The sequence below is a fragment of the Lithobates pipiens genome, unplaced genomic scaffold, assembly GCF_037356315.1.
Source record: "Lithobates pipiens isolate NorthernLeopardFrog02 unplaced genomic scaffold, aLitPip1_a1.2 Scaffold_13, whole genome shotgun sequence".
Taxonomy (NCBI): Eukaryota; Metazoa; Chordata; class Amphibia; order Anura; family Ranidae; genus Lithobates; species Lithobates pipiens.
Window position 1 is genome coordinate 415,768,625 of NW_027507718.1, and position 24,623 is coordinate 415,793,247.

Consider the following 24,623-nt stretch of genomic DNA (forward strand, 5'->3'; position numbering starts at 1 on the left):
TTTTTTTGCTTATATCGCAAAAAAAATAAAAAACGGAGTCGTGAATAAATACTCTAAAAATAAGCTCTATTTGTGCGAACAAAATTATAAAAATTTCATTTGGGTACTGCGTAGAATGACCACGCAATTGTCATTGAAAATCCGAGAGCGCTGAAAGCTGAAAATTTGTCTGGGAAGGAAGGGGGCGAAATTGCCCTGTATTGTAGTGGTTAAAGTCAAATCAAATGTAAATGAGCCCTAAGAGGTTGATACAGTGCATCCAGGAAAGTATTCACAGCACTTCCCTTTTTCCATATTTTGTTATGTCACAAACATATTGCAAAATGGATTAAATGTATTATTTACCTCAAAATTCTACAAACAATACCCCATAATGACAATGTGAAAGTAGTTTGTTTAAAATCAATGCAAATTTATTAAAAATAAAAAAAATCACATGCACATAAGTATTCACAGCCTTTGCCATGACACTCAAACTTGAGCTCAGGTGCATCCTAATTCCACTGATCATCCCTGAGATGTTTCTGCATCTTGATTGAAGTCCACCTGTGGTAAATTCAGTTGATTGGACATGATTTGGAATGGCACACACCTGTCTATATAAGGTCCCAGAATTAACAGTGCATGTTAGAGCACAAACCAAGCCATGAAGTTCAAGAAATTGTCTGTACACCTCCAAGACAGGATTGTATTGAGGCACAGAACTGGGGAAGGGTACAGAAAAAATTTCTGTAGCATTGAAGGTCCCAATGAGCACACTGGCTTCCACTATCTGTAAATGGAAGACATTTGGAACCACTAGGACTCTTCCTAGAGCGGGCCGCCCAGCCAAACTGAGTGATCGGGGGAGAAGGGCCTTAGTCAGGGAGGTGGCCAAGAACTAGATGGTCACTCAGCGGATGAAGTCCTGCCCACTGGGATGATATGCGTGTGGAAGGACCTGAACACGTCAGCAGAAGCCATCCCCCACTCAGTCTCTGTGAGACATGCTTGCAACTTGCAGCAAACAATTTCATTCTTAGCACTGGGATCACAGTGCTTCACTTGTGAGTAGTTTTACTTTTGGATTTAAATAAAATGTACTGAGTTTATACAGTGAGCACTATGGAAGTCTCATTTTGCTCTTACATGGTACAACGAAGTTTGTCTGTAACAACATTGATTGGGAGATCTGATAAACAATTTGGAGCAGTAAAGCAGTGGATGTGTAATATGAGCTGGATCTCTGGAAAACATCTCTACCTCTTTAACCCCTTGTGAAGGGAAGGCTTTTGTAGGCCTGTTAGTTCAGTAGGTCCACTGTGCAAGGTGTGCAGCCTGTATTTCTGTCGGTGTTGGTATTTTCACGAATCTGCACCAGATTGAAAAGAATCTTTAATAGCACAAGTGTTCACAGCTGAGGACTCTGTCTGCCTTACTCCCTATTTTATGCATAGACTCTCTCTCTGAAATTTTTTAATTCATACATTTATTAATCCTTAGTGATTTAGTCTAGATTTACTTAGTGCTGCACTATTTATATTTTTGGAAGAATTCATATTGGCCTAAATTAATGAAGACATTTTTTTGGGGGATATTTATTATAGCAAAAAGTAAAAAATATTGTTTGTTTTTTTCAAAATTGTTGTATTTTTTGTTTTATTGCGCAAAAAATAAAAACCGTAGAAGTAACAAAATGCCACCAAAAGAAAGCTCTATTTATGGGGAAAAAAAGGACATCAATTTTGTTTGGGTACAGTGTCGCACTACCATGCAATTGTCAGTTAAAATAATGCAGTGCCGAATTGCAAAAAATGGCATGGTCATTGAGGGAGTAAATCCTTCTGGCCTCTAAGTGGTTAATCCATTTTGGAATAAGGCTGTAACATAATAAAATGTGGAAAAAGTGAAGCACTCAAATACTTCTTGGATGCTCTGGATGTGAGACACTGTGTAAGTTGTCCCCATTATATAATTATCTGTAATAATTCAAATAAATATTGTGTCCAAGCTAAGTACACTATTACCTCCTTTGGCACAACCAAAATAAAATTAAGTTCTGAGTAAGAGTCATAAAAAAAGGGAAAAGGGCAAAGACTGCCCGAGGTCGAATTTTAAACGCATTGACACACAGGGGCTCATTGTTGTTAACATGGTGCATATATTTATCTGCGCCATGTACTTTCATCCATTATGCGATATGTATTTTAACTCTTTATCTTGTTTGCTCTATGTTTGCCTTATGAATTGTTATCAATAAAATATATTTTTATATTCTATCTGTCGTCCAAAATGCCTTTAAAGTCTGACCTCGGGGCAGTCTTTGCCCTTTCCTCTTTTTTAAATATGAATTTTCAAAACGGATGTGGCCATAGGAATGCTTTCTTTCTATAAGTAAAGCTTTGTACATAGGATTTTCCAACGGGAATTGTGTGATGACAGGCTGCTGGTGGAAAATCCGACCATTTGTAAGCTCCATCAGACAATTGTTGGCCAACTTTTTGTGTACAAATGTTGGATGGCAGGTTTATAACATTTCCGCGGACATGTGCAGGATGTCTGTTATCGTATTTTCTGCTCGTGTGTATACAAGTCTGTTGGACAAAAGTCCTAAGTACAAACACGCATGCTTGGAAGCAAGGACGAGCCGTAAGCGGTTGATCTTGTAAACTAGCATACATAATGGAGAATTAACATTCGTGACACGGCAAATTATGAAATCTACTAATGCAACACACAATTTTCTTCTTCTGTAATGTGATAATAATGAAGATGCTTTGCTGGTGAAACTGATGGAGTATTACCAAACATATTTTCAAAGGCTTTTTTTTTCTAGTGATATCAAGAATAATATTATTATGCTTGTTTGCTTTTTTTGGGCAAGTTACCACAACACCCTTATCCCGTAGTTTTTAAGATCAAAGATACAACTATGCTGGTGTCATTTGTTAATTTTACATTGTATTTTTTAAAATTTAACTGCCTACTCACAATCTGTCATTTGAAGTAAAACACATAAGCAAGTATTATTCTACACAATTTTTTTTATTGTGCATTAAAAAAAGAAACAAATAAAATTAGACATGCTATCTGCCAATAGAACTTAACCAAAAAGTGCATTCTATGCATCCAAAAATATAAAAATATACCAAATCAAATCATTATTTAACCAAAAAATAAAATAAAAGCCTCATGCATGTGTCAAGCTTCTTAATACAGGGGGTCAACAATGCCAAGAGTTGGTGAAAGCAGCGGCCCGTCATCCGGAGATAATTCCGAAAATCATCCAAATTATTCTCCTGGAGCCCCCGCAGCCAAGGCATATGTCATAATTGGTCACAATTAATAAAGCAACCAATTTTTGGTCCAAGAAATCCTCCTCTTCCTGTTCCTGGACTGGACTTGGGTCAAAGCAATAACTCCAATGCCAATAATAATTAACACATTATCTCCACCGATTCCGCAACATGGCTGGTTGACGAACTTCCATTCAGAAATTAACTGAAAAGCGCAAACTGAAAAGCACAAAATGAAAAGCACGAACTGAAAAGCGTGAAATGAAAAGTGCGAATAAACACTCACCAAACTTCTACTAACATGAAATTAGCAGAAGGAACCCAAAGGGTGGCACATGACAATTGAACTTCCTCTTTGTAGTCTCATAGTACATCTAATACGTCGCTACATTCGTGTTTGTTAGCCAACAATTCCTTGCTGTTTGTATGCAAGACAAGTTCCTGGCCAACAGCCTTCGAACAACAGTCTAATGTTTTGTCTGCGTAAAATGCAATTATGTGTGCAAGGCTTAAGAGTCATAATTAAAACAATTCTGTCACTGATGTCCTGTAAACTTCTTGTAAAAGCAGAAGATTATACCTCACACTTCCTACCTGCTGTTTTGAAAATATTTTCTTCTTTTTGGTCTTAATCAGAGTCTTCATAACCATCATGGTTTCAGGTATGATGAAAGCTTGGTGCCTCACTGCACACCATAAAGTAGAAGGATGAGAACACACTCCAAATTAATTAGAAATTTGCCATTTATGGCTGGGTACACTAAAAGGGAAAGGCTTAAATTGTATTTTGTATGTTTACAAATAAGAAAATCAAAGTTTTACTTCATAAGTTTATTTGATAATACCCTGGTTCCCCCAAAAATAAGCCCTAATCCGAAAATAAGACCTAGTGTGATTTTGGGTCCTTGCAAAACCATGTAACCCGTTTTGTAAAAAGTTTATACAATGTGCAGTGAGTCTCCTTTTTTAACTGTATTGTGGAAAATACCTAATTTGAAACACCACTTGGTGCTCATGTGCCCTACTGGATATCTTCTCCTTTCCTCCCAGGTGATGTCAGTGGCCCCTCCCTCTGCAATGCTCGGAGCGGGACTGACATCAGAGGGGATCTCAGACCCTCCCCTGCAGTATTCAGAGGAGGAAAGGAGAGCTCCGGGGGGGGAGGGTCACTTGAGTGCCCAGCGGCACTGTAAATAAGGTATTTTCCACAATAAAGTTACACGAGGAGACACACTGTACATTATATAATCCTTTTACAGAACAGATTACATAATTTTAGAAGAACTAGCATGATTTTTGGGTATGGCTGCAATATAAGCCGTTTCCCTGAAAATAAGCCCCATTTAAAGTCCTTGTAAAACCATGGTTTTGGGGTTACAGAATTTCATAACACTGACTCCCGAGCTGACAGGGGGAGAGGGGGATAGAAGACACGGGACACAATTTTTTTAAAAACATTTTATTGTTTTATTCCAGGTTTTTTATAGAACATAGACAGAGGTAAATGACACAGCATAATCACTGTGCTGTTTATCATGCTTAAAGGGTCAGGATAATTATTTTTTCTCCAGAAGAAGATGACACGACTGTATTTGAATAAATGTAGATTATTGTACATAGCATAAATAAATAAGACATCCCTTGAAAATAAGCCCTAGCGTGCTTTTGTAGCCAAAATGATTATAAGACCCGGTCTTCTTTTTGGCGAAGCACAGTACCATTGTGTCTTTTAGGAACACTAGCTATACTTTCAGAGGAATTTTTAGGCTTGTCAAAATGATCATCTAGGTGTGAGCTTACATGCATTTAAGAGTATCCTAAGGGCAATGTCAAAATAAGTTGCAAGCGAACAGAAGCTTCACCGCAAGTGACTGTATTAAAGTCATTCCATACTACATACCTTTTTACTTACTTGTGTGTCTCAGGTGTTTATTCATAATGCAAATCAAACTGATTGAATTAGCTCAACTCCATCACTGTTGTGTAACCTAGAATTAGCTGCCTATAGTCAGTAAACATCTGCAGGAATATTTTCCTCACGCTGTGAGCAAAACGACACTGCAAGCAGTTATCATCTCTCCATGTGAGCTGCCCATTTTAAATAATTAATCACACTTTAACTCTACTTCGGAAATGTGTTTGCTTGTGAAACTGTTGCCAAATGTGCCTAAACTTTGGAAGAACAGAACTAGAAGGGGCCATCAAAGAAATAAAATGCAAACATTTATATGTAATAAAAATAGATATATATTGTAGGTATATATTAATATAGCACAAAGAATTAGTATTGCAAACCAAAAAAAAAACTATGAGAAATTTCACTACACTTTTCCATTTTATTTCTGGCTAGCTGAAATAGAATAATACAAACCATTTTTCTTATATTATTCTATTCAATAATCTAAAAACATACACAATGAAAAATGTAACCAAACATTCAAATTTGCAGAAAAACCACTAGAGGGAGATCTGCATTTAAAAACACTGGGTCATCCGGGCTATTTAATATGTTTTCAAGCTTTATATATATATATATATATATATATATATATATATATATATATATATATATATATATATATATTTTTTTTTTTACTTAATACTTAAAACTGGATTTGAAAAGCATGGACTACGTAGTTATGGGTTGTGTACAAATTTCAGCTGAAGCTATTCTGCTCTGTAAACAGAAGGCTTTTTTAACACATCTAGGGAAAGGTAAAAAATACAAAAACAAGCCGCCTAGGGCTCCAGCAGCTGACTTAATATAATAATAATAATAATAACAGAATAAAACTATTAATATATAATAGTTCACTGATTAAAAAAATATATTTTAATATTTATGTTATCATAACCTTGACCACAATAAATAAATATATACAAAACCACTACACATTATCATGAAGAGTATACAAAGTGCTTTAAATATACACAAAAAAATTATAATTTGTTAACATTACTGCATCATTATGTAATCAAAACACAGTTTGTTGGCATTTTCCTGTATTTTGTAATGTTATATATTTTATTTCGTAAAGATTTTATTGACTAATTCAAGTGACATTACAGAGATATCAACAGGAACAAGTATAAACAGTAATAACAATAGGGTTGCAACTCCAAAGGGTAACAAACTCCCATTACATCTTCATAAAGGTAAAGCTTCTTCTGACATGTAATACAAGCACTTTTTCATACCCTGGAGATTCCTAAGGCATTTCCTCAGGTGCTTTTACGGAATAGTATAGTTATGGATGACATAGTTTCCCTATAGTCCTGTCCAGAGAGCTAGAAGATCGTGGGAGCTTTCGAAGTTCCTATTATACTCCTGCCCATTTTCATGATATGGAGAAAGTGGGGGGAAGAGCCAGCCAGTAAGCAGGTCTTCTCACCCCCAATTCCCCATTCTATCAGGTTTGGTTTACCAAAGAGAAGAAAAGAGAGACTGAAAGAAAGAAAGGGGGGAGTGGGAAGAGAGAGGTAGGATAGGGAAGAGGGGAGGTCAGGGGAGGGAAGGCGTGTGTATTCAAGGGCAGATGCCAGGAGAGGGGGTGGGAAAACCACCAGCTACAGTCTTCATCTACATCCAGCCTTTAACCTGTGATAGCTCCTAAGTCATACTGCCTTGCATTTACCGCCATATCGGGCACTGCTACAGGTCCCCATGCAACCATTGTCCTGCGTTAGATCTTGGTATCCTGGGGAGTTCCGATACTTAAATCAAGCTTCCCAAGTAATAGAGTAGCTGGATGTCCTGTCTTGTGCGATATGAATAAGCTCCTCTATCGCCGCAATGTGATTGATGTGTGTCACCCATTCTTTCAGAGAGGGTGGCAATGTCGATCTACAGTGAACTGGCACTCATAGCCTCACGGCATTGATCATATGCATTGCCACAGACTTATAGTATCTTTTTCTAGGTATTTTGGACAGGTGAAGGAGATATTGTGCTGGTGTGTACTTTAGCGGGAGCAAAGAGATCGCAGTCGTCACATTATGTACCCTACGCCAGTATGGCTGAATCAGTGGGCACTCCCACTAAATGTGAGTAAAAGTGCCTCGGTCCTGCTCACATCTCCAACATCGGTCTGTCACCATCGGGTAGATTTTGTGGAGGAGATCAGGTGTCCTATACCAACGTGTTTTAATTTTGTACCCATTTTCCTGGGTGTTCACATTCAAAGATCCTTTGTGTATATACCAATGAACCTGTTCCCAAATCTTTTTTTCGAGTCTCCCAAAAGGCATGCTCCACGTGCTTAAAATTGTGAGGTTCCTTGAACATTGAGGCATAGAGCACCGATATCACATGCCTCTGGGGGGATGAGATAGAGAAGAGCAATTCAAAGGTTGTAGGAGTTTTTGTGAAGTTTCCCCATTTGGTCGGGTTGTCCAGGAAGTGTTTTCAACTGAAAGTAGGCCACAAAAGGGAACGATTTGTTCCGTGATAAGGCAGAAAGTTCTCTTTGGTGGAGAAATCTACATCTAGAGAAGAAATGTTTGACTTGCATTTCTGTGTAGGGCCACTCCACCTCCAGGTAAGATCTGTCCATCCCAGGTGGGAATTCTGGATTACCTCTGATGGGATTGATAGGGCACTATGCAGCTGAAATTGCATGGACCCCTGAGGCCCTGTCAAATGTCAGAAGAGTAGCACCCACAAAAGGATGTGATTGAACTGCGGATGGTACATGCTTTCTAGCATGCCAGGGGATATAGTTAAGCTCAGCACCTGTAATCAAGTGTTCCAGGAGGACCCACCCCTTACAATGCCCATGTAACCGCCAGTCTACCATCCACACCAATAGTACCTTTGCAAGTCTGGGAGACCTATGCCCCATCACACTTTGGCAACACCAGTTTCGCCCAGCTAATTAGTGCCTTCTTATATCCCCATAGAAATGCCCTACACATTTTCTTTTTTCATGTTGCTTTAGGGCTGACATCCTTGCTTATTAATGTTTGTTTGCAGGCTATAAACATAAGCCTATGGACATTTCTTTGGGTTAGTATTTGGTGCCATCTAGCGGCCAAATACTGGTACTGAACTTGGATGTTTATTGTTTTGAAGACAGCACAAAAGACTTATACAGGAAGTGATTGTTGTTTTGATCAGAAGGTTGACCCTTTTACCCAGGAGGCTTGATGACCTACCCATGAACACTTTCTACAGCAGTGCATGCTGGGTAGGACATAAAAGGAACCCGAGCGGCCATTTTAGGTCTCTTGAGATCGCATGGCCAACCTGTGAGGATCTGTGTGAAGGTCCTCCCGGAGACAGGGCCCACAGCCTTTGTGGAACGCAAATCTCGCTTATTTGTGCGAGTGACCTGATGGTGCCAGAGAGACAGTGACCGGATTGGAGAGATCCAGAGACATTCGTTTGAGCATCAGAGGACCGGGCTCACCCAGCGGAATGGAACGGAGCGACGGGCCCAGCTGATGGAAAAGCAAGCTGCAGTCACCGGACCAAAGCTACTACACGGAGCCCCGATCCAATTGGTGATTGGGTCACGGCCCACAGTTTATTAACTTTCACATGCAGTTAGACTCATACACAGTTTTAGGATTTATAGTTCCATGGAGGAGGAGCAGAGCAACTGACACTGAGCAGGCTTGAGGCTACCTACTCTGATATCCCAAGCCTTGCAGAAAAAGTACTGAAGTTATATCAGGAGCACCTTAACCTCAACTTAACCTACTTTAACCCCCCTGGCAGTATTCCCGAGTCTGGCTCGGGGTGAAAATTTAGTACCATTAGCGGTAACCCCGAGCCAGATTCTGGATCACATCGCAGGATCCAGGAAGAGGTTACTTACCTTATCCCTTGGATCCAGTGATGTCTCCCAGCAGTGCGAGCGAGCCGTCCTCTGCACAATCTATCACATCGCCGGGCTCCGTTCCCTGCAAGCGTTGCGACACACGGGGACGGAGATCGGCGCCAAATTCAAAAAGTAAAACACACACATAACATATAGTATAATGTAATCTTACAGATTACATTGCTGTATGTAATTATTACACATCCCCTTTGTCCCCAGTGGTTTCTCCAGTGCCCTGCATGCAGTTTTATATTATAAAAACTGTTCTTTCTACCTGGAAACTGGAGATTGTCCATAGCAACCAAAACTGTCCCTTTACATCAAAAGTGATTTTAGACCAGCTAGAAAACAGCGATAATAAATTAGAATCACTCACAGAATTGAACGATAGCGATTTGTGGGGAAAGCCTTCATCAAACACTGAAAAGTAATTCTGCAGCTGAGCAAATTTCAGTGTTTTTGATTTGATTACATTATTGAATACTTTTTATTATTGTTATATTATTATTTGGTATAATTATTTATAGTTATTTATTATAATTTATGATTTCATTTTCCAAACTTTATCATACCCGGGATATCTGTTAGACTCTGGTTTGGACAGATTTAAGTGAGTTATTGCTAAGAATTACAGGCCTACAATATAAAATGCCAAATTTTCATGCAAAATAATTGTACCGCTTTCAGCACCTAAAATCTGAAATAATCATACCACCAGGGAGGTTAATCTGTGGATTGCAAATCATAAGGAATTATTTTAGCTAGCGAAGACAAGAAGACCAATGACCAAGTAAGTAAGTATCGGTTTCCTATTTCAGTGCCCACATTGAGAGCCTATACCACCCCCTTAATGTGATAATGCTGTTTTTTGGTGAATTAGTCGTTTTATTGATTAATTGAACAATTAATTAATTAATTATGTGTCGGACTGTAAACCATATTTATTTGTCATTTGCTCTCAAGTCTGTTAGCTATGAATAAGCACTCTTGGTAGTGTGAAATGCGTTAGCTGTTGCCGCTTTGCTGTGATTCATTTGGTGTGTTCCTGTTTTACAAATAAAAGGCATTGAATTTGTTATAGAGTGCAGCCGTCCATAGTCTTCTAATTATCTACTGGTTGTGCGGAGGCGAGAAGAACGTGTAATCCTTTCCCCGAGGGTTTATGGTGCGCCAGGTATCATGTAGAGTGAGAGAGGCTAATTCCAGCTTTGCTCATCTTAAACACGCAAAGGGGAGCAAAAATGTCCTTGTGGATGTGTCTAGGATTGGGTCCAAGGCCATATTAAGGTCCCCTCCCAGGATTAAGAGGCCTGCTCTGAACAATGTGATTTTCAGAAGGTTATCTTTTAAGAAACTTGTTTAGAATTGGGGCAGTATATATTTGCCAAAGTCATTGGCCTGTCTTTCCAGAACCCTTTGAGGAAGATAAATCTGCCCTGATCGGCCACCTGATCTGCAAGTGACTTTGCAATCAATATTGCTACCCCTTTTGTCTTGGACTCAGCACAGGACACATGGTATACTTCTGGGAATCGCTTAGTGGCTAAGCGCTGAATAGCGCTTGTTTTGAAATGGGTTTCTTGCAGAAAGATAATATGAGCTTTGTGTCTGTGCGCTTCGGCCAGGACACTGCTACGTTTTTTGGAAACATTTAGGCCTTTGGCATTTAGGGAGTAAACCTTGAGAGAAAGAGGAGCTGAGCCATGTGAAGTGGAATGCATATTTACTAAATATAATGGGGTGTTGCTTACACCTCAAGTTATAGATGGAGAGGGTACGTGGGTGGGGGGGCAGGAGACAAAGGAGAAGGGGTAAGGAAGATGGAAAGATAGAGAGAGGAAGAAACATACGGTAGTTTGATATATTTTAGACAGAAAATAATCCAAATGAAATATTTCAAAATCTAGACAGTAGTACCTGCAAGCAGTGTTAAAAGTATAGCTGTTAGTGAACTTTGTCCTTCATTTTGGGCTTTGTCTGTTTGTTTAGCATATTTTTTTTATTTGAGTTTTTTTAAACAATAGGCCCTTCAATACAACTTGTTGGAGAGATTTGTACCATGTTAGCCATTGATTAATTTAGAAAGTTTGAAGTCTAAATGATAAACTTTATTGGTTAACTTAAAGTAATTGTAAACCCACTCTCATTCTTTCTAAACTACCGCCATAGTGGTTACCTATAAGAATGTACATGCCTCCTGCATGTATCCTTACCTGTCAAATGTCTCCCCTCAAAACACAGAAAGGTCACTACATGACTTCAGCATGCCCAATCATGCTGAGGTGTGGAGTAGCCAATCCTGGGAGAGCTGGAGAAGAAAGGAGGAGGGGATCTGAAGTACACAGAATGTATCTCAGGCTCGTGCATGAAATATGTAAATCACCTGTGACTCACAGTAAGGGGGAGAAACTAACTCCTATTTCTCTGTCTGTCCATTTTTATCTCACTGCTCAAAGCTGGATTAACTCTTCGTAGCAAGCCTGGGCACACATGACATGAAATCCTATACTGTACAAGGTGCAATTAAAAAAAAAATATTTAGGTTTATGTCCACTTTAAGTAATTAAGGTAATATTTTAATAACGTAGGCTAGCCAATAAAAGGTGTCATTTAACGGGGGCGTGGCTACCGCAAGCTGGTGGATGGCCGCTTGAGAGCAGAGCTCCGCTCCAGCGACGGGAATCCTGTGCCGTTAGGGGACTCTTGAGCCGCTGAAAAGACTCCACAGCAACCCGGAGAGTCTGCCCACCCTCCAGAGATGTCGCCGAGGAGGAGGGGGTCCTATGCAGCCTAAAAAACTGCCGGATTTCTTCCTGCCGACGGCCCGCGATCCCAGCCTAAATGGCGCCGGCGGCAGCATGCAGTCCTTCCCGGGATCCTCTCCGTCCTCCACAGGGAGCCCTGCACCTAGCAACAGGCAGGGGCGACGATCCCCGGGAACATCCACTCCGCTGAACAGCAGCCCTGCAAAATCAAGGCCACGGCTGTCAGAGGAAGTGCTGCAGGTGAGTGCTGAGCAGAACTCCTCTGCTGATACCAGGGAAATTACAGACTGTACCTCTGATTTCCCTACCACTAACAAACCTGTCTCTGAATCCACTCTCAAGGACATGCTTGTCTCCCTGTGTGCCTCCCTACACACAGACATTATGCAGTGTATTAGCAACTTTAAATCTGAAGTAGGGGAATAGTGGAAGAGTGGAAGAGTGGACCACGTTGAACAGAAAATGGGGGATTTCGCTGTTGCACATAATACACTGGTAGACACTCATAACGGTCAATCTGAGGACATCGAGTGGCTGAAAATCTAAAATGGTGGACCTGGAAGACAGATCCAGACGCAATAATGTTAAACTAAGGGGGATCTGTTTTGCCTTCACAGCTTACCCAACATGTTCAGGACCTCTTGAGAACCCTGCTGCCCTCGCTGTCAGATCAGGAATTGATTATTGATCTCATTCACCGGCTCCCTAAACCTCTGCACCTCCCGGACAATATTCCGCAAGATGTCCTGATGCGGATTCACTTCTTTCACGTAAAGGAGCAGCTATTGTCAGCGTTCAGAGGAGAGACTCAGTTTCCAGACAAATTCTCTCACATACAAATATACGCAGACCTCTCTCAATTCACCATGCAGAGTAGAAAAGCACTCCTGCCTATCACCAAAGCCCTACGGAATCACGGGGTCCCCTATTGGTGGGAGGACCCCTTGAAACTGTTGATAACCTATGAGGGTAAAGCCTCTGTGATCACCACTCTCCAAGAAGGGCTTAATTTGCTTTGTTCCCTTTATATTCTTCCTGCTGAGCCTACTGAACCATTAGCTCCATCCCCACCTGCAAAATTGGATACACAGGAGGATTGGCAGACGGTATTGCGGAGAAGGAAGAAGAAAAGCAAAAAAAGGGTTCCCTGATGCAGTTTGTCGCAAAATTTTCATTGACTGCTGGTTCCCAGTCGCTTGAGTGATTCCAGCGTGCACCATTGGTTTCCCCCCAAATAAATGGGCATTCGTAGTGCCTTCAAATCTCGTCTGAGATCTTCTTTTTTACTGACTTTCGTTTTGAACTTTTGTTATGTGTTGTTTTTTTTCCTTTTTCAGTTGTATTACAGTACTGCTCTGGTCTGTCAGTGTCCAAACTGCCCAATCCTACTTGGATCCGGATTGCCATCCCTCTGCTTCACGCATCTCTGTGGGTCTGGGACACCAAGAGATTCAGGTACTCACCCGAGGAGGTGTCTCCCTCTGTTTCATTTTCATTTGATTGTCCTCCACAATGGCGCTTAATTTTGTTTCCTTTAATGTACATGGCCTGAATCACCCGACCAAGAGAAACTCTTTGTGGAAGGAGGCCTTGAGTCTCGTTGCGGATGTCTTTTGTATCCAGGAGTCCCATTTTTTAAGTTCAGCCACACCTAGATTCCAGCACAGGAACTTCCCCCACATATTCCAGGCCTCCGCTTCCAAAAAGAAAAGAGGTGTGATAATCACCATCAAAGATACAGTGGCCTTTACCCTGTCTGAAGTGCTGATAGACCCTGAAGGGAGATACTTAATTCTACTAGCTGAACTGAAAAATAAGGCATATACAATAGTCAATCTATATGCCCCCAATGTGCATCAACTGTGTTTTTTGAACAGACTCTTTCGCAAGATTAATAAGTATCGTAAGGGTTCTTTGGTTGTTTGTGGAGATTACAACATGACGGTCGATTATACACTGGACACTACGTCCAGGGCTAATCGATCCTTACCGAGACTCCAACCCTTGCTGGTTGCTGAGGATCTCTATGATGTATGGAAATGCCAACATGCGAGCGAGAAAGATTATACGTTCCACTTTGCTAGACACAACACTTATTCCAGAATTGATTTTATTCTGGTTGATAAGCTGCTGCTGCTGCAGGCAGTGTCTTCCTCCACCATCCATGACATATCTTGGTCAGACCACGCGCCTGTTTCCACAAAGGTGGTGGAGGGACACGCTCCACACTCAGCTTATCTTTGGAGAGCAAACTCCCAGTTATTTCAGAACTCCTCGCATGTTGCTGCTATTTCTAAGAACTTTTCTGAATTTTTTAAGTTGAATGCTGGCTCGGTGCAAAGCCCTACTACCCTTTGGTGTGCCCATAAGGCTTTCATAAGGGGAATTATGTTACAAATCTGTTCCAGAGAAAAAAGAATTAGAACCCAGAAAATAGACTGCATCTTAGCGGACATTCAGGCCTTAGAGTCCTCCAACAAGCATAAGCCGGATCTCGGCACTGCTCGTAAACTTACTCAGCTCCGCGTTGACCTCCGGTGTTTATTGCTTGAAAGGTACAACAAATATGTGCATTCACTCAGGATAACGCACTACTACTCTAGCAATCGGGCTGGGAAATACTTAGCCAACAGATTGAGGGCAGCCAGGACTAAAACCAAAATTCCTTTCATTTACCACCCAATAGATAAAAAGAAAAAAATAATCTGAAAGAATTAGCAAATGCCTTTGCTAATTATTATTCCTCGCTATACAACTTAAAACTAGATGTAAATACTCCCCAACCCACAGATGATAATATACAATCCTTTCTCTCTAGTATTAATCTAGTACTAACCCTCCCTCTCTGAGGATCAATTAGCTTCCCTCAACACACCTATTTCGGCCGTGGAAATAGTAAAAGGTTTTAAGTCTCTCCCCCTGGGCAAATCTCCGGGCCCTGATGGCCTGACCAATGACTATTACCATACCTTCTCAGACCTGCTTTCCCCAATACTATTTGAAATCTATGCTGAGGCGATTTCCTAAGCTTCCTTCCCTACGGAGATGCTTAGAGCATATGTGGTCACGATCCCTAAGCCGGGAAAGGAACCTACTACCCCCTCTAATTTCAGACCAATCTCCCTATTAAATACCGATGTCAAGCTATATGCCAAAATACTTGCTCAGAGGCTGCTTCCCCTTATCCCTATGCCTATGCTGGTCCAGCCGGATCAGGCGGGTTTCACGTCTGGTCGGCAGGCCTCCGACGCCACCAGGTATTATTCAGTACACGGGGACCTGTTGGACGCCTTCTCTGCTCCTTTCCTTGGATGCGGAAAAGTCATTCGACAGGATTCACTGGGGATATATGGGACGGGTCCTGCGGAAGTTTGGTTTCGATGGACCAATCCTCTCGGCTATTCTTGCTCTTTACTCTGCCCCGTCGGCACAGGTTTTCACCTCAAACATGTTATCGTCCCCTTTTTCCATTTCTAATGGTACCAGGCAAGGGTGTCCCCTCTCCCCTACAATTTTTAACCTTCTGATTGAATCATTAGCAGAAAAAATAAGATCCCACCCACAGATTACAGGTGTCTCAGTACAGGATGGCCCCCACAAAATTAATTTATTTGCGGATGACATTATTCTATTTCTAACTCTCCCTGCTACGTCGTTGCCACAGGCCCACAAGGTACTTCAGGAGTTTAGTCAAATTTCCTACTATAAAGTGAACTTTTCCAAATCAGTCATTTTAGACTTAGACATTGAGCCCTCCCTCCGAACCCGCCTGACTACCACATTTCCATACACATGGAGTAAATCCAATATTTTGTATCTGGGGCTTAAGCTCACCAGAAACGTTCAGAGTCTGGCGGACGCTAATTTCCCCCCACTTATAAATAAGTTAACTAAGGAAGCAAATAGAATGGTTAAGTCTGAATTGTCGTGGTCAGGGTGTCTTGCATCCTTCAAGATGCTGCTGCTCCCCCAAATCTTGTATGTCTTTAGGGCCTTACCTATTACCCCTTCTGCTAAACACTTCTCAGGACTTAACTCTTTAATGAACAAATTTATTTGGCGCTCCAGAAGACTTCGATGTTCCAAAGCCTTGTTGGTAAAACACAGATTGGCCCGGGGTATGGGCATGGTAGACCTAAAAGATTACTATCAAGCATCCAGGCTCGTCCAGCTAAAGCATTGGCTTAACTCTTCCCTAGAACCTAAATGGTGCTGCATTGAAAAAGTTGCCTTCTCTTGGCCTGCTCTTCCGCGTCTAGGGGTTCCCAGGGTTGATACCCAATGACTTCTATACTGACACAGATAAAGACCTTTCAAAGGGTTTTATTTTGCAGTAGAACTTTCACAAAACACAGTCTATTAGGGAACAGAGGGCACAGGTGAAGAACTCGGGTACCTTGAACTGCAAGTCTAACAAAGTCTCTATTTCCAGCCAGAGAGTAGCCACTCGCAGCTTGGTACTTCAAGGCTGAACAGATCTCTAGCCAGAGATCATGGCAGTCAGCACATTGACTCAAAACTTGAACAATTAACTGAAGGTGAACAGTAACCTATTTCCACCATACCTGGAACATTTCCCGATTCCTCTATGGCACTGGAAAAGTGTGAATTTGTCAATGTCCTTCCCAACTCAGTAACCAGGCACTTCTCAGGATGCCACTTGCTGGCCCTCCTCCGAAGAGGCCTCCCCCCGGTCACTTCCACGAGCTGTAGTGTCCCTTCAAGCCGAGAGCACACCCGGACACTTTGAATCCTCCCTCAGTTACTGCGCCTTGGAACAGTCGGCTCTGAGACTCGGGAACAGACGGATCCCTATCCCAGACCAGACAGGTCTATCAGGGGCCACTGACAGGAATATGCTGCGGGATGTCGAACACCCCATGACCAGGACCCCTCAAGGGGATACCCCGGTCCTGGAACCAGAACAGACCACACAGGTCTCACAAACAACTCCGGAACCCCGAACACGTGACCCACATCTGCTTAAGTACCCCCTCCCAGACTCCTCAGCGGCCCCGGCACTCCCGCTGATTGGCTCCGAGAGGGCCATACCCTAACATCCAACCAGGCCTGGTTCTAGCCTGTCATGTGCACCTCACCGTTCACATGACCAGGCAGAACTTCAAACATGGCCTGGCCAGACTGGCATTAAGGCCTACCTACACAATTAACCCTCAGCACCTTAGGGTCCTAAGGCAAAAACTAAATTTACAGTGCGTGTGTCATTTGATCCCAAATGTCATCCGCTACACTAATAGAGAGTGCAGTCACCTCCTATCACCTGTAAAAAGTGTTAGTGGCCCCGCACTTATGGAAAAATGTACAAAAAGGAGAACTGCTGCCAGTACAACCACCTAAGCAAATGTTGGATTAGGGAAAAAGTCCTGATTCAATAGTTCAAAAATTAAATCAAAGTGTCTTGTGCTTAGTGTAAACCTAGTATGTGTAATGCCGCGTACACACGACCAGACTTATGTCCGACAGACTTCCGAAGGAGTTCTGCCGGAGTTCTGCCGGAGTTCTGACAGAGTTCTGATGGACTTTCCGAATGAGCGGACTTGGCCACACACAATCACACCAAACTCCGACAGGTTCGAACGTGATGACGTACGACTGGACTCGAATAAGGAAGTTCATAGCCAGTAGCCAATAGCTGCCCTAGCGTCGGTTTTAGTCCGTCGGAATAGCATACACACGAGCAAATTTTTCTGTAGGAACTGGGTCCGGCAGAGTTCTGGCGGAAAAATTTGAAGCATGTTCCATTTCTAAAGTCTGTCAGACTTTTGTGAATCAAAAGTCCGTTGCAGCCCACACACGATCGAATAGTCTGCCGGAATCATTCCGTCAGACTTTGGATGTTGAAAAGTCCGCTCGTGTGTACGGGGCTTAAGTGCTACCAATGTACATGTGCATCAATATGGTAAACTTCTACTTAAAGTGACGGATGCTCTACAAACTTTAGTCTCAGTGTAGCTCATATAAGTTAATACCATGCACAAGGAAATAAATAATATATATATATATATATATATATATATATATATATATATATATATATATATATATATATATATATATATACGATCCGCAGCCAAGCAATCGGCTCCATGCACACAGTGAGAGGAACTGATGCTGTTCCTCCCACTCTGTAATGTCAGAAATTGGCTTCACTGGAGGCTAGAGGAAAGGTCTGGGGTTTAAGAGATTCTAAATTTCTTCATAAAGAGGACCTGTCATGGCCCATGCTGTCACAAGGGATACTGTTCATCCTTTGTGATAGCAATAACATTGGTAAAAAAATATATATATAATTAAAGAGACAGTGTTAAAATGTTTTTTAAAAAAAATTAGTGCACCCAGTCTGCCTTTTGCTCATGCACAAATGCAAATGTGTGCCCCCCGGTCCCGCACACATATGTAAATGGTGATTGCACTAAACATGTGAGGTATCACCACAAACGTTAGAATGAGAGCAATGATTATAGCTCCAGACATCCTGTGTAACTCTAAACTGGTAATCTGTAAAGGCTTTTAAAATATCACCTATGGGGACTTTTAGGTACTGTAGTTTAGTGTGTGACATATTTGGTATCTATTTACTCAGCAAAACATCATATTTTACTAAAAATTGGGTATTATATTGTATTGTTGTGCAATAAATATAACTAAAGTGTATTTTTTCCCAAAAACTTTTGTTTCAAAAACTGCTGCACAAATGCTGTCCGAAATAAAATTATGCAACACCCACTTTTTATTCTCTAGGGCCTCTGCTTAAAAATATTTATATAATGTTTGTTGATTCTAAGTAGTTTTCTATCAAAAAGTTATGTTTTATACATGTAGGAGAGGAATGTCAAAATTGGCCCTCTTGAAGTTACAATAAATTTGGACTTATTGAAGAGCATGTTTGGAGTTGCGGATTGTGTTTTATCCATTTACGTCATTAGCAGCTGAGTGACTGCACATCCTGCACCCGACAGCTCCTAATCTGTGGTAGTAGCACCTTTTTCTTCTATTGACTGATTTTATTCTCTAGGGTCTCTGCTTAAATATATATATATATATAATGTTTCGGGATTCTAAGAAGTTTTCTAGCAAAAAATTATGTTTTTTACATGTAGGAGAGGAATGTCAGAATTTGCCCAGACTGGAAGTGGTTAAAATGGTTCTTGGATGTGTGACAAGGCTGTGAAACTATCTCACACATGTGGTATCCTTTTACATGGGAAAAGTATTAGAATGCGTTTTGGGCTGCAATTCTAAATGTGCCCATGCTATGTGTAAGAAATATTAAAATATTATTAAATTGACAACTTTGAGTAAAAAAAAAATGATTTTAATTTTCTTTCTGTATTTTCCAAAATCTTGGGGCAAAAGAATGAAGTCTTCAAAAGACTCACCATGCCTCTTAAAAATACCCTGGGGTGTGTACTCCAAAATGGTGCTCTGTGGACTCAAAAAATGTGATATGTAATCAGAATATTAGATGTGTAATTTATGACCCTAGAAAGCTTGAAGGTGCTCCTTGGATTTTGGACAAAAAGTTTTGACAAGAAATATAATTTTTCAAAAGACTCATTATGTCTTTCAGAAAATACCTTGGGATGTGTGATTTCCAAAATGGGGTCATTATTGTGGGTGCTTTCACTGCCCTGGTACTCCAGGGCCTCCAAATATGTGATAGTCAGAAAATAAGATGCCTAATTTTAATGTGTGATTATTTACCCCTGGAATGCCTGAAGGTGCTCCTTGGATTTCAGACCCATGTTTGCATCTAGGCTGTGAAAAAGTCTAACACATGTGGTATCTCTATACTCAGGAGGCATATCAGAATGTGTTTTGAGGTGTAAATGCAAGTATGCCTATGCTGTGTGTGAGAAATAGCTTGTTAAAATGACAACTTTGTGAAAAAAAAAAGAATTTCTTAATTTTCCAAAAGAACTGTGACAAAAAAAAACACAACTTCAAAAAACTCAGCATGCCTTTTATTAAATACCTTGGACTGTCTAATTTCCAAAAAAAAGGGTCATTGTGAGGGTATTTGTACTAGGGCAACAAGAAATTAGATTAGACAGTCAGTACATCAGGATTGATCAATTTTCAAATATATATAGCACAGTCTCCAGACTCTATAACTTTCACACAGACTAAATAATATACACTGATTTGGGTCAGTTTTAGCAAAGAAATGTTTTGACTAAATTCATGAAAATAATTTATTTTCAACATTTTATAACAAAAACAAAGAGTAAAGTGTTTTATTTAAAACATTTTTGATATTTTTTTTCTTTGCTTATATAGGAAAAAACTATAGTGATTAAAAATACTACCAAAATTAAGCTCCACCTGTCTACATAAAATTCTAAAAATATATATTAGGTACAGAGTTGCATGCCTGAGTAATTGTCAGTCAAAGCGTGACAGCTCTAAAATCTGAAAATTGGCCTGGACTGGAAGGGGGAGAAAGTGTACTTGAGGTGGTTAAACTCCAAAGTTTTGCCTTTTTTTAAATTTTAACCTTCTCATGCCCATGCTATAGCCAAAAGACGGCTACAGCGCAGGTCTAAATTGCCGGGAGGTCATCCATGTTTGTCCTCCCAAGCATGTGGCACGCTCTGTGATCAGCGAGTCCATGAAACTTGGCTGATCACAGATTAGAGCAAGGGGCAGATCTCGGCCCCATACCACATGGTCAGCTATCAGCCAATGACAGCTGATCATATGATGTAAATAGAAGATCATAATTGGCTTTTTTTTTCTCACACTGATAGCGTGAGGAGAAAAAAAATGATTGCCGGCTTCTGTCAGAGGGACATCGGTCCCTCACATGGGCATCCACTGCTGCTAAGTAGTGCCCACCAGTGCCAACTGCCAGTGCCACCTACCAGTACATATCAGTGTTGCCTATCAGTGCCCACCAATGCTGCCTAGCAGTGCCCACCAGTGCCACCTATCCGTGCCCATCAGTGCTCATCAGTGCCTCATCATCTGTGCCACCTATCAGTGTTGCCTATCAGTATGACCTACCAGTGCCTATCAGTGCCCATCAGTGCCACCAATCAATGCCCACCAGTGCCACCTCATCAGTGCTCATCAGTGCCACCTATCAGTGCCTATCAATGCTGCCTTTTCAGTGCCTATGATTGCAGCTGATCAGTGCCCATTAGTGGCACCTATCAGTGCCCATCAGTGCAGCCTCACCAGCGCACATCAATGAAGGAGAAAAATGGCCTGTTTGCAAAATATTTGTAACAAACTATGAAATTGTTTTGTTTTGTTTTTCAAAACTTTTTCGTCCTTTTTTTTTTATAGCAAAAAATAAAAAGCTCAGCAGTGATTAAATACCACTAAAGGAAAGCTCTATGTTTGTGAAAAAAATGATACAGATTATACAAATTTAATTTGGGTATAGTCTTGCATGACCACGCAATTGTTATTCAAAGTGACAGCGTTGAAAGCTGAAAATTGGCCTAGGCAGGAAGGGGGTTTAATTTAAGTGCCCAGTAAGCAAGTGGTTGCATTGTTGAATTTGGATCAACTAAAATGTAATCACTGACGGTGAGTTTACATTTTTTTTTGCCAGTTTTTTTATTTATGATTTCAGAAGATTAATTTGGATTGAACTGCTAGAATGTCAATAAAAACAAAAATGGTGACATTTAAACATTTGGCTGATAAATATACTGTATGTTGTACATACATACACCTTATACAAAGCACTCCTAGCTCCAGAAGAAGTCACAGTTAGATGATGAAATTTGTAAAGCAGGGTTTCCAGTGTCACTGCGGCGGTGTCAGTTTCTGTTTTGAGATCTCAATTGTTTTAAATTTTAAAATGTAAGTGCATTACTATTTATTAATGATTTTTAATACATTTTCTACACCATGAGAGGATCTTTCCCTTCCTTTTGATGGTCCTACCACATATCGACTGTTGCTGCAAGAGAACTTTAATGGTACTTCGGCTACATAAGTGAAGTCTGAGTTTCTTGTTTAGTCAGGAAGTCAACACCATCTTGTGAGTGGCGTGCGTGGATGAAGGGCACATTGGAGTGGAAGCCACACCTTTTGCTTGCAGCACGTGTGAATTGTATTCAAGTTCACATAGAGCATATATGTTACGTGAATTTTTATATATATATATATATATATATATATATATATATATATATATATATATATATATGTATATCTATATCTATCTATCTATCTATATATATATATATATATATATATATATATATATATATATATATATATATATATATATATATATATATATATATATATCTATCTATATATATATATATATATATATATATATATATATATATATATATATATATATATAGAAATTATTGTGAACTTTGGACATTATTATTATGTCACGTGAATTGTGAATTTATATATATATATATATATATATATATATATATATATATATATATATATATATATGAGAGAGAGAGAGAGATATAAATGATTGTGAACTTTAGACATTATTATTACTATTAGCTGTATATTTATTTTATATATCGATTGTGAGTGTGTTTATTTGGGACACTATGGGGGAGATTTACTAAAACTGGAACGCTCAAAATCCGGTGCAGCTGTGCGTAGTAACCAATCAACTCCTAACTTCAGATTGTTCAGTTAGACTCGGTTCACACAGGCGCGACTCGTCCAGGCGACTTCGCCGCCTGACAAGTCGCCCCCGTTCTGTACTACGGAACCGTTCTAAGAGGAGCAACTCAAGTTGCTCCGACTTAGAAAAAAGGTTCCTGTACTACTTTTGGCATGAATTCGGGCGACTTGCATTGACTTCTATACAGAAGTCATTTTGCAAGTCGCCGCTGAGGTCTCGGCAGGTCGCGGCGCTGCAAGTCGTGCCGCGTCGTGCCGCGTCCTGTGTGAACCGAGCCTTAAGCTTTCACAATAAAACCTTGAAGCTGATTAGTTTGCTGCACCAGATTTTGCATTCTCCAGTCTTAGTAAATCCCCACTATATGTCTTTATGACAGTAGTTTTATTTATTATTTGAGGTCTAATTTTATACACATTACTCACAACAGTATGGGTGTCATATATATATTATAACTGCACACAGCAGCAACCCAAACTGTATCATAAATATTTTAAATGGCCAAACTACTTCTACATGCTGCAATATTTTACCTGTGATAATGTTTGATGGTTTTCTAAAAGTATTGTTATATTGTTTGTCAGATCCTCACTCCAGTCCTCTTAATAATCTGTGATGTTTGGTAAAGCTCAGATCGAATGAGGCCAAATTTAGTCTTGCTGTTTTATAGAGTTTGACTGAATTGGGTTTAGTTTTAATGCTCTATTCAGAATTGTGGCACCGTACGTGACTAAATATGTCATTCATGTGCGAAAGGAAATCCTTTCTTTGTCCATACTGCAGTCGAATGTACATATTCTGTTATTAAAAAATGCTTTACTTTGTGATGCGATAATGGATGACCCAGTTCTACACATAAAACTAAGCTGGTTTAATATTCATAGTACACTGCAGTCTAATTAAAGCAAATATCATTTTAGCTGCTTATGTTTATGATTTTTTTAATTGTTTAGAGTTTTTTGGTAAACTTTGAAAAGTACATTTTTTACATGAGTAGTCTGTCTATCTGTCTGTCTGTCTTTCTATTCTATTATTCCTTTTATAATCAGTCCCTGCGAATATTAACAATGCATTAACCACTTAAGGGCCGCCGCATGGCAATGTACGTCGGTGCAATGGCACCGACAGGCACAAGCACGTACATGTACGTGCTCGCCTTCCAGCGGGTGGGGGGTCTGATCGGACCCCCTCCCGCTGGATGCGGTGGTCCGTTTCGCTGCAGGAGCGATCCGGGATGAGGGGATGGCCATTGGTTTCTGGCCATCCCCTCTTGATCGCTCCTGGCGAATGAGAAGCTTCCTCCCACTGTGTATAGTAAACACAGGCAGGGAGGAAGTGATGTCATTCTCCTCGGGGCAGTCTTATTGACCGGACTACGAGGAGAGGACATAGTAAGTCTGCACCAAACACTACACTAACACATAGGCACACACAGGTACACAACCCCCCCCCCATCACCCCCCCCGATCGCCCCCCGATCACCCCCCCTCCCCCCCAGTCACAGTGTCACTGATTGCAGTGATCATTTATTTACTGATCACTGCATTCAGTGTCAGTTGTGACAGTAAAAACTGTCAGGGCAGTTAGTGTTGGGTCCAGGGTAGCCCCCTACCACCCCCCAATAAAGGTTTAACCCCCTGATTGCCCCTAGAGTTAACCCTTTCACCCCCTTTTGCCAGTGTCACTAAGCGATCATTTTTCTGATCGCTGCATTAGTGTCGCTAGGTAGCTAGTTATTTTTTTAGGTTCACCGCCAGGTTTTTATAGCGCTAGGTACCCCGATATACTACCCAATAATGGTTTTAACCCCCTGATTGCCCCTAGTTAACCCTTTCACCCCCTTTTGCCAGTGTCACTAAGCGATCATTTTTCTGATCGCTGCATTAGTGTCACTGGTGCCGCTAAGTAGCTAGTTATTTTTTTAGGTTCACCGCCAGGTTTTTATAGCGCTAGGTACCTCCATATACTACCCAATAACGGTTTAACCCCCTGATTGCCCCTAGTTAACCCTTTCACCTTCTTTTGCCAGTGTCACTAAGCGATCATTTTTCTGATCGCTGCATTAGTGTCACTGGTGTCGCTAGGTAGCTAGTTATTTTTTTAGGTTCACCGCCAGGTT